Source organism: Ambystoma mexicanum, chromosome 11, assembly GCF_040938575.1.
Source record: "Ambystoma mexicanum isolate Mex_15411 chromosome 11, UKY_AmexF1_1, whole genome shotgun sequence".
NCBI classification, from domain to species: domain Eukaryota; kingdom Metazoa; phylum Chordata; class Amphibia; order Caudata; family Ambystomatidae; genus Ambystoma; species Ambystoma mexicanum.
The window spans coordinates 906142941-906158316 of NC_090934.1; the positions used below are offsets into that span (position 1 = coordinate 906142941).

The 15376-nt window shown below is 40.4% G+C and overlaps 1 protein-coding gene across 6 annotated transcripts in view; it reads left to right on the plus strand.

The window, feature by feature from the left end:
- The first annotated feature begins 2582 nt into the window (after nucleotides 1–2582).
- Nucleotides 2583–15376, plus strand: part of LOC138503901 (mucin-5B-like) — a 456236-nt gene continuing 443442 nt past the window's right edge. For 4 of the 6 annotated variants that reach the window (XM_069623984.1, XM_069623983.1, XM_069623988.1 and 1 more), the window contains exons 1-2: nucleotides 2583–2738; nucleotides 8633–8664. The gene's annotated coding sequence lies outside the window, so the exon portion shown is untranslated. The remainder of the gene's footprint in view (nucleotides 2739–8632; nucleotides 8665–15376) is intronic. The other 2 variants (XM_069623985.1, XM_069623987.1) reach the window with 1 other exon arrangement.

The window sequence follows — 15376 nt, forward strand, 5'->3', positions numbered from 1 at the left end:
ATGGTAGATACTAATGCCACCAGCAAAATCTTAGAGAAAGGGGAACAAAATAATGTTCCATGAGAAACAGACAAAAAGTGACCCTTCCAGGACTCTATGGAAGATAGTTTGTACTGGGTCTGTAAATTTAAAAAGACTAGTAAAAGTCAATGGCAACTTTACATGTTCTGAGAGACAGTAGTCAGTCCCAGAAAATTGAGCTTAACAGTGTGAAGTCTGAAAAGACAACCCTGTGTCACTGCACTGAAGGTGCTGTGTGGCACACAGTAAAAAGATAATGCCTGTGGACTAGGTGAGACTCCATAGCCCATGAGTACAAAAGCAAAAAACATTGGACATAAAAAGTTCAAAGCCCAAAAATATAGCAAAGCTGCTGAGGGACTCAACAGGTAAGGGAATTAGCCATTCTGTAAAATTCTCCCTAACATCATTGTACCGCTATATGTCATGATAAGGAGAATATTATTTCTGTATTTATTCTTTTGCACATTAGAGGAGTTCACTGACATCAAGTCGTGATTTTTTTCCAGTTGGAAAAGTGTATGATTCCTTGCTTCATAGTGATACAATGTCTTGTTTTAATGTTCTTTCTGATTAGGATGTGTAAAGTGTTACATACTCTTTGAGGACAAACCACAATTTCTCTGTGGTGCCTTTTCCTTTCTCAATTATTGGCAATTAAGCTCTCAACACCTTATTTTCCCAACTGGAAAGCAGGGATCGCAAGTGTTGATTGAGAAGGAAACACTTTAAGGTGACCTAAAGGAAGTGGTGAAAGTAACATACATATTAAAAGGTGTCACAAAAACAAACAAATTAGCATATGACCATAAACATCATTGGCTGTTTAAATCAATGTACTCATCGGATCACATTTCACAGTTTTTCTGAATACTTGCCATAGGTAAACACATTGGTAATGGTACTTGAAATTTAAATGTATTAATTTGGTTCAATACATTTAAAATACTTTATAGGTAACTCAATTTCATGTGCAATGCAAAGAAGTTCAAATACTTTATTGCCTGTTGTCTTCACTAAAATTCAGGAACACTGATACAACTAAAAGGAGTTGGAGAGCACCCTTCTTTCCCAGGTGAAGCTACTAGCAAACTAGCTCATTCATGTCTCATGCATGTCTTGCCCATGTATCTTGCCCATGTATCTGCTTCAGGCTGTTTTATGATATGGAAGAAATTACAAGAAGCTCTACTCAAGTTAACTCACTCTCTGGATTCTAGAACTGTCAGCTCCAGGGATGGCTGCCTGGAGGCTAAGCTTGTGCACCTTAACTAAATCCCTGCTCTACTATGGCTGATTCAAACATAATTGATTCAAAACAACCCGCAAAAAGGCAGAAGGGGGATGGAGATAAAACCTTAGATTAAAGAGAGGTTAAAATACTGGACCTGCTGACCAAGGTGACCCTGGATGTCTCTGAAATCAAAGAGAAGATGTCTAGAGCAGAGGGATGATATGTTGAACTAACTGCCTGCATCAGCAGAGTGGAGACTCACTTGAATGAAGAGAATGGCACGGTAGAGAAGATGGAAAATCAGACTAAAGAACTTCAGACAAGGAATGAGAAACTGCTCTTGAAAATATCAGAGCAAGAAAATGTTTCGAGGAGAAACAATGTTAGGGTTGCTGGCCTTCCTGGAGACATTGAGAGGGGAAAAGCCCATGGAATTCATAGAAAAAGTCTTGATTTCTCTACTCAAGCTGGATCCTAAAACAAATCTGGATTTGGAGAGGGCACATAGGAGTTTGGGTCCCAAGCTGTCTTTCGAACAGCGACCCAGACATTTTTTGGTAAAATTCTTAAGGTGTACTATGAGCGAGCTGGTGCTTAAGAAAGCCCGAGAATTACATGCATTATCTTGAAATGTTCATGGAGTAATGAGTTTTGGGGATCTCAGCCGTGATGTCCTAGACAAGAGAAGAGAATTTAAAGCTGCAAAAGAGAAAGCAAAGGCATAGCTCTCAACCTTTTTTTGTCAGCAAGGCGGGTGAAAACACCCGATTTTCTTTTTGGCGGGTGAGAGGCCCATAGAAGTGAATGGGCGTATGAAGGACTTGGCGGGTGATTCATCTGCTTTCAAGGCGGGTGACACCCGCCAAAAGCGGGTGAGTTGAGAGCTATGGCAAAGGCAAAGAATCTCAAATACTACATGGTTTATCCAGCCATCCTCTGTGTTGTCAAGGATGGCAGACTATTTCCTTTTAATGAGAGCAAAAGTGCTGAGGCTTTTTTGAGTGACCTGGAAAAGGAAGATGACTTGGAGCCCATGGATGCTACTGCCTCAATCTCACAGACATTGTTGCTATTAAAGAAGAAAAGATAGATGGAATGCACTATGACTTGGATATTAGCATACTTTATTGGTTTATTTTTCTTCAGAAGACCTTTTTTTGGTTCAATTGTTCATCTGTTGTAATGGTTTTTTTTTATTTATTTTTTTTAACTTTAAATACATAATTCTGCCGGCGGCAATTGCGTCCGTTAATTTCGTTTACTTTCCATATGATCAAGCCTCGACCTATTAGAGGAAAGGCCCTACATGCGTTATCACGTTGTAGGAAACGAAAGTGACTGTAATGCGGCCGGAAACGTTAGTGTGGTGGAAAGGAGACGCACTATGGGATCGGGCAGCAGGGGGCATGGGGGCTCCTAAGACATCGGCAAACGTGGCAGACTTTGGATCTGGATATTTAAAGGCTCGGATGTTAACAGCGTGGTAAGCCACTCAAACAGATTGTGCAAACTCATTTCACTGTTGAAATTATATGCAGTCATTTTGCATGCTTCCTTGTCAGCACATTTTGTTCATTGTCCTTGTTCATCCAACGACGCCTCTTCTGACAGTGCCTTCCAATTGGGCATATACATATACCAGGAAGTAATGGGGTTCCATAATTGTAGACCGTTTTCAATTATCTTAAACCCCTGGTTGTCGGAAATACTGTACAAAGGATAATGTGAAGTATGCTAATTCATGGGCAGAGAATATAGTTTTAGATGGCTAGGATGTATTGAATGCTCATGCTGTCCCTTTATATTGTAAATCATGGGTCAGAATATGATGTTCTTATTTTATTGTACACTTGTTGGGATACATGTTTTCATTTAAGTGGGGGAAGGAAAGTGTCTGTAATGGGGGAGGGGGAAGTGAATCAGCTGTTGCCATGCGACTTTGATGACCAAGGAAAGTCTGTTAATGTGTATACGCGCTATGGAGGTAAAATTAAGAGTTTATGCACCATTTGATTTCAGCACAATTTTTGGCTGGTTCTAGCAACTTGACTCCATGTAATATACTGCACTATAGATGAGATTCTTCAGGTAGAGATCAAGGTTTTGGCTTTGTTTTGGGTTTTTGATTTAGAAGCTGACATTATTCATGTTTAAACAGACTCTGTCATGGGGCACGATCGTATGGCCTAATGTTGAATGCATGTTGGTTGTTACCACAGTCAAGGACGATCAAGTTGGTTCATGGCTTATATATGATTGCAGATTATATGATAATTCCTGCAATGATAGGGATGCATCATCCAATTAGGTGAATTCCACTCATCCTATCGGGAAGCACAGGAATATTTCAATGCTCAAGAGTGTACTATAGAAGAAAAATGGTGATAAATGTCATTATTTATAAAAATGGAGAGAAAGAAAATTAAGGAAAAGGTAGGGAAAACAGGGAAAAAGGGGGATAACTTAGGTCCATTGGCATTGTGAGGGATGCTCCTGGCACTGATGTTAACACATGATTGTGGCACTTGATGAGGTCATTCGGAGGGGAACCTAACAAGGAATATGGCCAGAGGTGGGTGAGAACAAATGGCGGAGATGCACTTCCATATCAAGCTAATAGGTGATAGGTTATATGGCAAGAAAGATACAGGTAATGGGCTTCGAGATTAAGAGGGTACGTCCCTGTCATGAGAATATGTGGTGATTACAATATTAGAGGGGTAAACTGATGGGTTATCAGGGTTTATATAGACTCCAAAGGGTAACATGGAAAGAAAGGTAGAGACATGAGAGTTGTGAGGGATGTAGTTAAAGAAGGGAAAGAGGAATAAAGGAATAGGTAAATGGCTTGCGAGCGGTTGTCAATTGAAGCTGCAATGGTCTGAAATGTTATGGGGGAGTGGGGCGGGGTTGAATGTTATTATAATTTATGTTCTAAAACAATGAACCAGGTGCAGGCTTTGGAGTGATTACAGTTCAAGAAGTTGACATTTTTGTAAATATTGGAATTCAACATCACCTCGCGAAGACGGTAGGTGTAGTGTTATGTATATTTGTTTGTGTGTTGATAGTTAAGTGTTTTTTGTCCTTGTTATCTGTTGTCTTGTGGACACATGTGCAATTCATGATCTTCGAACCCACTTATATTCTGTACAATGGAAGGAGATTGCATTAAGTGGTTAGATATATTCCAGAAATGTAAAAATAATCGGAGAATTGAACGTATGTTCATGGAATGTTAAAGGTCTTAACATCCCAAGGAAGAGAAGAGAGGTGCTGACCAGATTGAAGAGGAAAAAATTGATATTGCCCTTGTTCAGGAGACTCTCCTGCTAGAGGAATCAAAGCATTGCCTTAAGAATAATTTGTTTACAAGGATGTTCTTGAATTATTACAATACCAAAATGAGGGGAGTGGGTGTACTGGTATGCAAAGGTCTGAATTTGAACATGGAAAAAGTAGTGATGGATGAGGAGAGGAGGGTAATTCTGATTGATGCTAAATATGAAGGGAGATTAATTCCGATAGGGTCTATTTATGGCTGTGTGTTAGTGGAAGCTCCTTCTTTAAGAGGCTATTGATGCTTTAAGGAGAAATGAATTGGGAATACATAATCCTAGGGGGTGATTTTAACTGAAGAAATATGAAGTAACAAAAAGTAATAAAGACAAAGTAAATGTGAGAAGGTTGAGGGAACATCTTAAGCAGGAAATGGATATCCAATATGAGAAAGGCACGTTCTTTATGAGGCAGAGGTTCTAGGAAAAGGCGACAAAAATGGTAGGTTGTTAGCTAATAGGTTACGCGGTCTGATAGATAATCCCTTTGTCCAAAAAATAGAAGGGGAAGGGGGAGAATATAAAGTTAAAAAAAGAGGAGATATGCGAGAGCTTCAGGGAATTTTATGAATCTTTATATAAAGACAATCATCTCCCAACATCTGATGATATGGAGACGTTTTTCAGTAAAATTAACCTGCCAAGGTTAACCGACAACCAAGCTGCGACAGTTGATGGTCCCATTATGGAGGAAGAAGTACTGTCAGCTATTGAACAACTCAATAAAGGTAAAACACCAGGTTTGGATGGCCTACCGGTTGAGTTTTATCAGGCATTGAGTCGGGTACTGGTGTTGTTCTTGTGCACACCATATAATGGGTTCATGACTAATGGGGAAGTATGTCCCACTATGAGAGAAGCTTGTATTGTGGTACTCCCAAAACCAGGCCAGGACTGTAAAAAATATGAAAACTACAGGCCGGTTTCATTACTAAATGTTGACCTCAAGTTGTTCACAAGAATCATGACTAACCGACTTGATAAATGCATCAGTGCCCTGATCAGTAGTTCCCAAGTTGGCTTTATGCGAGGTAGATATGGGTATGGCCATATTAGAACACTAATTGACATAATTGTACTGCCAAAGGAAAAGATTCAGGAAACATTATTCATTTTTAAGGATGCAGAAAAGTCCTTCTATAAGGTCAACAGGGCTTTTCTGTACCACACGCTTGGAAAAATGGGCTTTGGAGACACTTTTATAAGAGTTATTAAAACATTGAACTCATCAATTAGTGCATAGGTTTGGGTAAACCGTGTCATGTCTTCTCCATTTCCTCTATCTAGAGGTACTAGGCAAGGATGCCCATTGTCACCATACCTGTTTAACTTAGCATTGGAACCACTCATTGCATACATAAAACAGGAGCAGAGTCTTCATGGACTTAAATTTGGGAATAGCGAAGTCAACATTTTATGTTACGCAGATGACATGACTATTATCTTAACAAACCAAACAGACGGTTGTGAAAAACTTAGGAGTATGTTTAAGGAAGTGGGACTGTTATCCGCCCACAAGATAAATTGGGGTAAAACAGTGGTTTTCCCTTTGGATGTTGGATATCCCAGTAATGTTATAGATTCCTGGAATTGTCAATGGGAGGTGGGTGCAATGAAATATTTGGGGGTTTACATGGTCCGAGGCTTGAAAAAGATGGCAGAGTACAATGTTACAAAAGTATTGGAGAAAATTAGGAGAGATATTATAAAGTGGGGTCAATTGAAACTAGCGCCATGGGCGAGAATTAATTCCATAAAGATGGTGCTTTTACCAAAAGTGCTCTATATTATCAGTGTATTTCCTTGAGGTTCACGAAGAAGGTCATCCTTAGTATCGATAAGTCTTTTCAAGGGTTTCTCTGGGGGTAAGGTAACAGATCTAAAATCCTCAAATAAGGTTTAACACTTTCTGTGAAGGAAGGGGGATTTTGATATCCCAATCTAGTAAACTACTGTACTGGGTTTATTCTTAAAAAATCAACGTTTTTATCTTTCTGAAGTTAATGATTATGTCCCCAATTGGCATGTCATTGAAAACGCACAGTTCTCACCTTATGCTCTGGGCGATAGGTATTCAATGTCCAAAATGATGAATTCTACAGTAAGACAACCTACTATGTACACAACTAGGGAAGCGTTGCAACATTTTACGATAAGTAATGGCAAAAACATCTGGATACATTGCGATGCATCTTTGTGGCATAATATAGGGCTGCAAATAGCAAATAAAACTTTATGCTGGCAGAGTTGTATTAAAAAGGGCATACCTAAAATATGTGACGTATGGGTGAATGATCACATGATTCCCTTTGATCTGCTAAGAGAATCCTTTGGGATTGGGGATAGAGAACGTGGGCGTTATGGAGTTTTAAAAACACTTTTGATAGAAAGGAAGGGAATGTTCGGTGATACCATGAGAGAAAGACCATTGGTGTGTGAGATTATTCGCTCTCTCCCATGTGCAGTGTCAACATACATGAAACTAATGCTGATGGAAAGTTCACAAGTAGAGGCATGGGAACAACTTCATCAAGCTTGGATAGAGGATCTTGGCACAGATATTCCAAGCAAAGTATGGGAGTACCTACTTCGTATAGGGGTGCAGACAAAAATAAACCTGGGGCTCAGGTATGTTAGACAGCGGATTCTTTGTAGACTGTATTAGACATCTTCAAGAATAGCTAGGTTAGGACTTTTGGATGCTGATAACAGTTGGGGTTGTGGTTGTGGTGGGGGCACCCTAATGCATATGTTATGGTCATGCTCTAGGGTATCTGCCTTTTGGAATGAAGTTTTAAATAGATTAGACATCGTGCTGGTAGAGTCTCTTCCGTGTACGTTTTACTCTTCAATTTTGTTATCACACAGAGAAAGAGGGGATAAGGCCAGAGTTAGAGAAAACTGGACTGATGAGGTTTTGGTAATGGCGGCAAAACAAATACTAAAAGTTTGGAAGTCGAGGAAAAAGCCAAATGTAGATGAATGGTTGTTAGATGTTCGAACCTTACCAAACTATGAGAAAGTTATGTTAATAAAACAAGGAAGAGAGGGTTATTATTAATGATTTTAGGGCTACTTCAATGAATTGTACAGTTAAAAGTTATTAACCACGTGTATTATTTTCTGTATTTAGTAGTTAGGGGATCATTGTATTTATTATATGGTGGTGTTTGTTGTGCCTGTCTGTTGTGATTTTTGTTTTTAAGTCAAAGGTCTAATATTTGGTTGTAAAGTAGAGATTTATAATTGCTATTAAGTTTTCACCTTATGGATTTATGGATAGTATTGTATAATTGTTAGTGGATTCATGTGTTTTACGACCTGGATGTAAATCCATGCTGCTAAGAATATGTTGTTATCTTGTTCTTTGATTGTTCATTCTAAAATAATAAAGAAAATGATTTTAAAAAAAAAGATAACTCACTCTCTGAATCCCTGAGAATGTTGAGTTGTGACCACTTTAATTTGCTATCAACATGTGACTAACACAAGGACACTTTCTGTTATTTCTGGTGACGGTTCGAAATGCCAACATGCAAAAACTGCTAAAATAACCACAATTTTAGCCTTCATTCAAAGTTATTTTATACAATGGCTGGATGGATCAAAAAGGGAACCTTTTTTGGACTGACATAATAAGCTGTTTTCAGAGTCAACGTGAGTCTAGAGAGAAGCTGTTATACGAAGAACAATGTGATGTCCTATCTAAGAAGAGATAAGATGCAATTGGACATGTTTGTTAATGTAATAATACTTGATGTTCACAGATTTTGTTTTTTTCTATCTTTATGTGATGTCATTAACTTTGTACGACACTCTAAATGGTTAGGGATAAAAGTACTGCAAAAATTGTGGATTTCAGATGGTAATCAGAATGTTTTGTGCATGCTTCAGTGCCACACAGCCCATAGTGATTGAAATAAATATTTCTCAAAAACCTGTTCTGGGGTTGGTTCAAACAGTCATTCTTGGCCTGAGCCCAAGTTGTTTGTTTCTTTGTGAAAAATTCACTAAACTCATGTTTTCTTAATTGTTTTAGAATGTACCGGAGAACATGGACAAATCCAATTGGTAAGATTCACAGCTAATACATTAACAAGTGTTATGATAAAGGTAAACATTCTTAAGGATACCGTCATCATCAGTGCACCTCACCAATGTTTGTTAAGTATTGTAATGTGGGGATGGAAGAACATCTTGAACTGCACATAGTAGAACAAATGACCTGTGCAACGATGTGTTGTTTGCTGAATGTGAGCAGCATTGTTTTGATTGTAGTAAGTCAGGGGATACAGAAGTAAGTCTGTGACTAAATGGTGGGGAAAGAACTTGTATGAAATTGACTTGCCTTTCTTCAGGAAAGGACAGTGATGTTCTGGTCAAGTGGGAAGGTTGAGGTTCAGGAGGATCAGGATTGATTTGATATGGCAATGCCAATAGCAATGCCAATAGCTACTGTTTCAACATAGAAGATTTGCTGAAGCCTGCTGACCTGATAGACTGTACCACATTAGAAGACCAGAATTTTTTTTTTAGGCTAAGTCAGCTCCTCATGCACTGCCCAGCCATGTACTGCTACTTGTTACTTGGCCATGTACATTTTCTCTCCCTGATCAATTACCTAAGCCTTTTGCCATTCAAGACACCTTTCATGCTGTCCCTGCCCCCGCCATCTTTGAACCTATTGTGGTGGTTCTCACCTACCCAGTGCCACTTGGTCATGGTGTTTCTAATCATTTCAAGATCTTACTAGTCATGTGCTCTTTAAGACGGTGGGCGGTTTGGGAGGGTGGAATTGGGGCTGCCTCTCTTTCTTCCCATGTCTCTCTCAATATATCCCAGATATCTTGGGGCTCTCATCTGTAGAGTAATTCAAACGGGGAGAATCCTGTAGAAGCCTGGGGGTGGGGGAGTACCAACTTAATATTGTTTTCAGGGTTTTGTTAAACCTTTCTACAAGGCCATCTGTCTGTGGGTGATAGAATTACATTCTTAAGGTGGTAATATGTAATAGTTGTTTCACTTCCCCCCTTGAGTTTGCTTTTAAAGGTAGAGCCCTGATCTGTTAACATTTCTTTGGGAAACAAACCCTACTCTCAAAAAGAAGGGGAGTAGGTGTTTCAGGATTTGCTGGGTGGTATTGGCTCTAAGGGGGAAGGCTTCTGGATACTGTGTGGCATAGTCTACTATCACCAGAATGTATTTGTTCCCTAACCAAGATGTTTCCAGAGGTCCTAGAATGTCCATGCCAATTCTAGAGAACAGTACTTTGATAATCGGGAGACGTTGTAAGGGTACTGGTGGTGGCACATGGGCACTGTTCTTTAGCAGATCGCTCAAGAATGCACAAAGGTCCTAATATCTGCATGAAATCCAGGCCAAAGTGGCCGCCTATCTGATGGGAATGGGCTATTTGCAGGACCACTTGCTTATGACTCTTTGGTATGACTAATTATGTTCTAAATAGGCCTTCTGGTTCTGGTATCAGTTCTAGGATGGCTTCTGCTAACAGTTGGTCATTCCTTTTGGCAATGGCAGGGTCGGGAAGAGTTTCTGGTTCTTCTTCCATGACGCTTCTGGGCTCAGGTCTAAGAGGGGTATCAGATGTTTCATCAGCTTCCCCGAAATCTCAGGTGGCCCGATTCCCAGCCTCTTCCTGTACCCCAGGGAACATTGCTCTTTCAAGCACCCCCCTCTACAATTGTGTCCCCTGATGGATCTGCAAGGGATCTTTCCCATGGTTGTGTAGTAATACCTTTATATCTCCTCTGAAGTCTGGGTTTATTACTCCTCTTAATACATCAATTCCAGATTTCCACGCTAACCCTGACTTGGGAGCCAATCTGATGTTTGTGTGTGGGGGTGGAATCAATACTAGATCAGTGGGTATTAGTCTTCTTTCACCTGGGGGAAACATTTCTTCCCTACTGCTGCAAATATTGATCTCGACTTGTATTGTATTGAGCCGTATCCCACTCTGACACCATTTGTGAAGGCATCATAAAGTAGACACAGACATCTGAACTCTTTGTACTTTTATTAAACCAAATGGAGGGTTGATAAAAGGCCTAATTTGACCTATACTAACGTGGGGGTTCCCTACCTAAATGAAACAAAGGATAGTCTAAGTCAGGATGTCCAATAGTAAATGTCTTTCTCTGTGGAAAAACCTATACTTGCCCTCACAATCTATTTGTATACAATGTGTAGGGATGTCAGCTTCAAAATCATAAGTGTTCAAATAACAGTTCCAAGCTTCTTCCAGCTCTGGGTTGGAAAGGATCTCCCTTCCCCATGATTCAGGATAGTCCACAAAGCCCCCATAAGGGGTTTCCCTTCTCCAAGGTTTCAAAATAGTTCACAAGACACCAAGGGGTTTCCCTTGCCCATGGCTTCAGGATATTTTAAAGAGCTTAAAGGGGTTTCCCTTCCCCAAGGCTTCAAGTCTTTCAACAATTTTACAAAGTTCAAATCCTCAGTCCCAGTTCATACTGGGTTTCCTTCAGATCCACCCCCAAACTCTGTTGCATTTATTTCAATTGGCTTTTCGTTGGTTGGTGTCCTTGATCTAGGGGTGCAGATGTTGGACCAACACGGTCCACCCATTAAAGGTCACACAACCGAAACACCTAGCTAGTTTCTCCATCACCTGCTACTTGAAATGTCATTTGCATCTTTAGTTTGCTTCAGCTTATCAGGCTATGGCTCTTCGAAGTTAACCTGGTTTCTTTCCCTGCCAGGTTAAGGCTTTTCCCTTTCTGCTATTTCTTTACACAGACTGCCTCCAATATACCCCGGCATCCCTTTCCCACTTCATGGGACCCTCTAGTCTCTTCTGGTGCCTTTTGTTTCTCTTGCAGTGAACTGTAGCACCGGGTAGGGTGAAGTCTGCTTTGCTTTCACTTCTTTTGGCTCCCTCTGGATACTGCAGTCGCCACTTCTCCCAACGTCTTGGGTAAGAGCTCTGATAAGCCTTGTCTGGCTTGCCTGCACATGCAAATGCCCCAGAGCCCCTTCTTTGCTTTCGGCGTCCCCGCAACCGGCTGCTTTCTTGCTGCAGTTCTCGTCAGTGAGCCTCTTTGCTCCACCAGACCATCACTCGCTATTCCATCTTCGCAGCTTCCCATGGAGATTTGGTCCTTTTGCATCTACAGCTGACCCCATCTTCCTTCTTGTATCGCGGATATTTAAACATCCTGCTGAGCTGATTGGTTTTCTGACTATTAGACCACACATCGTTGGTTCTAGAGTAATTTGTCTCTTTTTGTTACTCCTTCCTCATCCCAGTCCTAAAGAGGTGTGTATGAGTGAATGTCAATGGGAAAATACGGATCTGACCTACATTAGACAACAAAGGTCTGGGGTATTGAGGGAACATTGTGAGAGGGAAAAGGCAGATACCATGTCTCATCTAAGGATACTTCATCTCCTCCCTCTAAGTCTCCTCCACCCAGATGATCCTCCCTCGCATATCCACCGCAGGGTCAGAATCTGATAGCTACAGCCTTTCCCTAGCCACCTTAGGGGAGGATATATTTGGAGAACAAGTGAGGACGCCCTCAGATTCCTCACAGCACAGAGAATGGGGCATATACAGTGGAAGGTGGGGGGATATAGTAATAAGTCAATATGTATTGAGGTGTAATTTCCACTTTAGAAGATGAGGTTGTCCACTGGCCCGCATCTTAATAACCCTTTAGAAAAACAGTATTATTGCATTTCATGCATCCTACTTTGTAATCCACAAGGACCCATAGGATGAAAAATTAAAAAAATTAAATACATTTATGCGAGGCCAAGTAGAACCAACTGTCAAACTGTGGAGAATGCAAGTTCGTATCTGTAAATGCAGTCCGCATTCTGATTCTCATTGGCTCTAGCACCTGAGCCATTTGCTTATAATATTTTAGATCAAAATTGCATAAAATGTTTAATGCTATGTACACAAAAAAGTTGAATCATCATGTGCATTTTTGGGATGCAGGGTGCAAAGGGCAGAAATAAGAATAGAAATTGGAGAAGGCCACTCATTTAGCAGGTGCCTGGAAGCCATTGGGAAACATAGACAAGTAATCCTGGTTTGCAAGGGTTAATTGGGTGCTTAGGGGATGTAGTCTGTTACTGATTACTGGCCACTACAGGGATAAGTTTAATTGGTAAATTTAGAGGTGCAAAAGAGCTGACATAATACCATAAAATATTTTAATAGCATTGTTTAATATATACTTCATAAACAGTTTCCAATGGTGCCAACCAATAGATCTGGCACCTCACAATGTGTGTCTTACAGAAAAGAACATTGCCATGAGTTATCCAACCAATAAAGAGTTCTGCATTTCCTGAATGTGTTTTAAGTCACTTTTTAAATAAACAACCAGATGTAACCATTCATGAAGCAAATAAAATTGAATTCAATGCTGAAACAGCTATATAAATGTTCAACAACATATTGATGATGCAGTAAGGAATAAAAGGAATGTATAGTTATTGAAATACTGCGTGCAGGGAGGTTTAGCAGCAACACACAGAAGTAAGGTTGTTTAAACTAGAGGTATTATTACAGTATATTTTCAGGAAGGTGTTGGTCCAAATGCTTAAAGGAACTTAGGAAATCAATATGCACAATAAGGATGTCTTTATTCAAACAGTGTCAAGATTTGGCTAACATGTAGTGTGGTTTTTCTCAGGTGTCTACCACTTCTAGTGGGGTTGCACCAAACGGTAGGTTTAAACCTAATTTTGAAAGGTCCTTATTGCTCCTGTGACTCCCTGAATAAAAAAAAAACATTTTCCAAAATATATGTCCAGCAGGCAGTTTCAAAACCCATATTCATCGGCCACCCTGCTGTCCCTAAATTGAAACAGGGATGTTCCAGTGTGTGGCCAAGGGAAATGTTCACAGATCCTAATCTATAAAATCCTTCCCTAATCTTATAAGGCATTTCAAGATTTACTCATAGTATGGACTCGACTTGGTCTTCCTGCTTTCCTTCATATATGTCTAACCACTCCCAGGTCCCTAGCTTCCTAGAACTCTATTAAGGATTCATCTTTGCCTACTGTTCTTCTGACTTGGCTGGCAACATCTCTCACAGTGCCATTGGATTTTCCATCAACCACTGGTATTTCTCTGAGCGAGATGGGTCTCTCATAGACCCTTGTATTCAATATAAGTATTTTCCCTCAGAACTCTGGGTAGACCTTTCTTCAAGCTTAAATCTATTCATGATCTTGGTACTCAGGCCTCACAACAACCTGGTTCTGAGTTCTCATCATGACCTGAGTCTCTTAGTATTCACTTGACAATGTGACCTTGGGTAGTGATTAGTAGCATTCACTTTTGCAGGTCTCACCATGACCTTGGTTATCAGCATTCAATTGTACAGGTCTTATCATTAACTTGGTTGTACGCATTTACTTGTCCAGGTTTCCTCCTTGTTCTCTTGTAAGTTGCAAACCAATGTGTTAGGGCCCAGATAGCCAACAATCATTCTAACTGTGTTACCACCTCGTACCACGTGATGTTCTGCTTGCACCTGCAGGAAGCAACATTGTTCCTGGCCTTCTTTGATTACTTACTCTCTCTGGTTTCCACTGTCACTGCACTTTCCCAGTCTCATTCATCGTGATTGATGGTCTTCCTTCTTTATGTTAACCATGGTGACAGTTGCTCATATTAGGGGATTGTTGTTTTTGCTCAGGATTGGACTGGTTGTGTGGTCTCATCTAATGGATTTTCGATTGAACCTGTCTGCATTGGTTAATCTCTTGATTTCTCTCACTTAGTTTTTCATACCTATAGAAGTACTGCTTCTAAAGCAAATAATGTTGTTTCTAAAGGGCTTTTGTGACTACTGAGGGTCCCCAGTGCGTATTTGCAATTTGCATAAATATCATAAATAGGGTGGAGTATGTACTGGGAAACACCAGAGAAGCTAATTTTCATGAGTTCCATAATTTGGTGATGGGGACGTGTTATGTATATACTTGAATGTAAATTGGTCTTTGCCACCAGGTTGTCATCATTTGCAGGGCAGAGTACAAAAAGGGAGGGGAAAAGGCGGCATACAAGGGTCTATGCTGCCTTTTGCCCTCCCTTTTGCACTCTGCCTTGCAAATCGAGGAAATGACTGCCATTCATACATGGGAGGCAGGGTTTACAATGGATCCCTATGGAGTCTGTCTGCTTTTTGCTGGTGCTGGGATATCCAACACTTGCATGCCAGTGCAAATGCTGGAGTATTTGTGTGGCGGAGATGAAGGGAACAGGGAAACACGAGTTGCGTTTGACCCCTACTTCCTGCCATATAAATCAATGAAAATGAGCTGTGATGTGAATGGGAGGTGTAAAAGCCTATCACAAGGTTTTTACGCCTTCCATTTACGTTACATGCTTATAGAAAATGAGTTCCTAAAGTGTTTTTACTATCACTGCATCTTCCTCTATCTAACCCTGTCTCTCTATGATTGTTACTCACCCTTGGCTCATTGTATTTTTTAGTTTAATCTCTTTGTTGCAGTATGGTTGTGAGGATGCTTGATTCTTCCTCATAGTCTGCCCTCTCTGAGCAGTGGAGTAACGTTGCTGAAAATGTTGGGGGGGACATGTCATCTTAATAAAAAATGCCCCATTCAAATGAATGGGGACAAAATCGTGTGCCATGAAAGTTGGGGGGGACAAACACCCCCGTCCTACCCTAAAATTACGCCCATGTCTCTGAGAAAATCCAAAAGAGCCTTAACCACTGTCTATAGAGACGATCTTGTTTCTATTTGTTTGGAT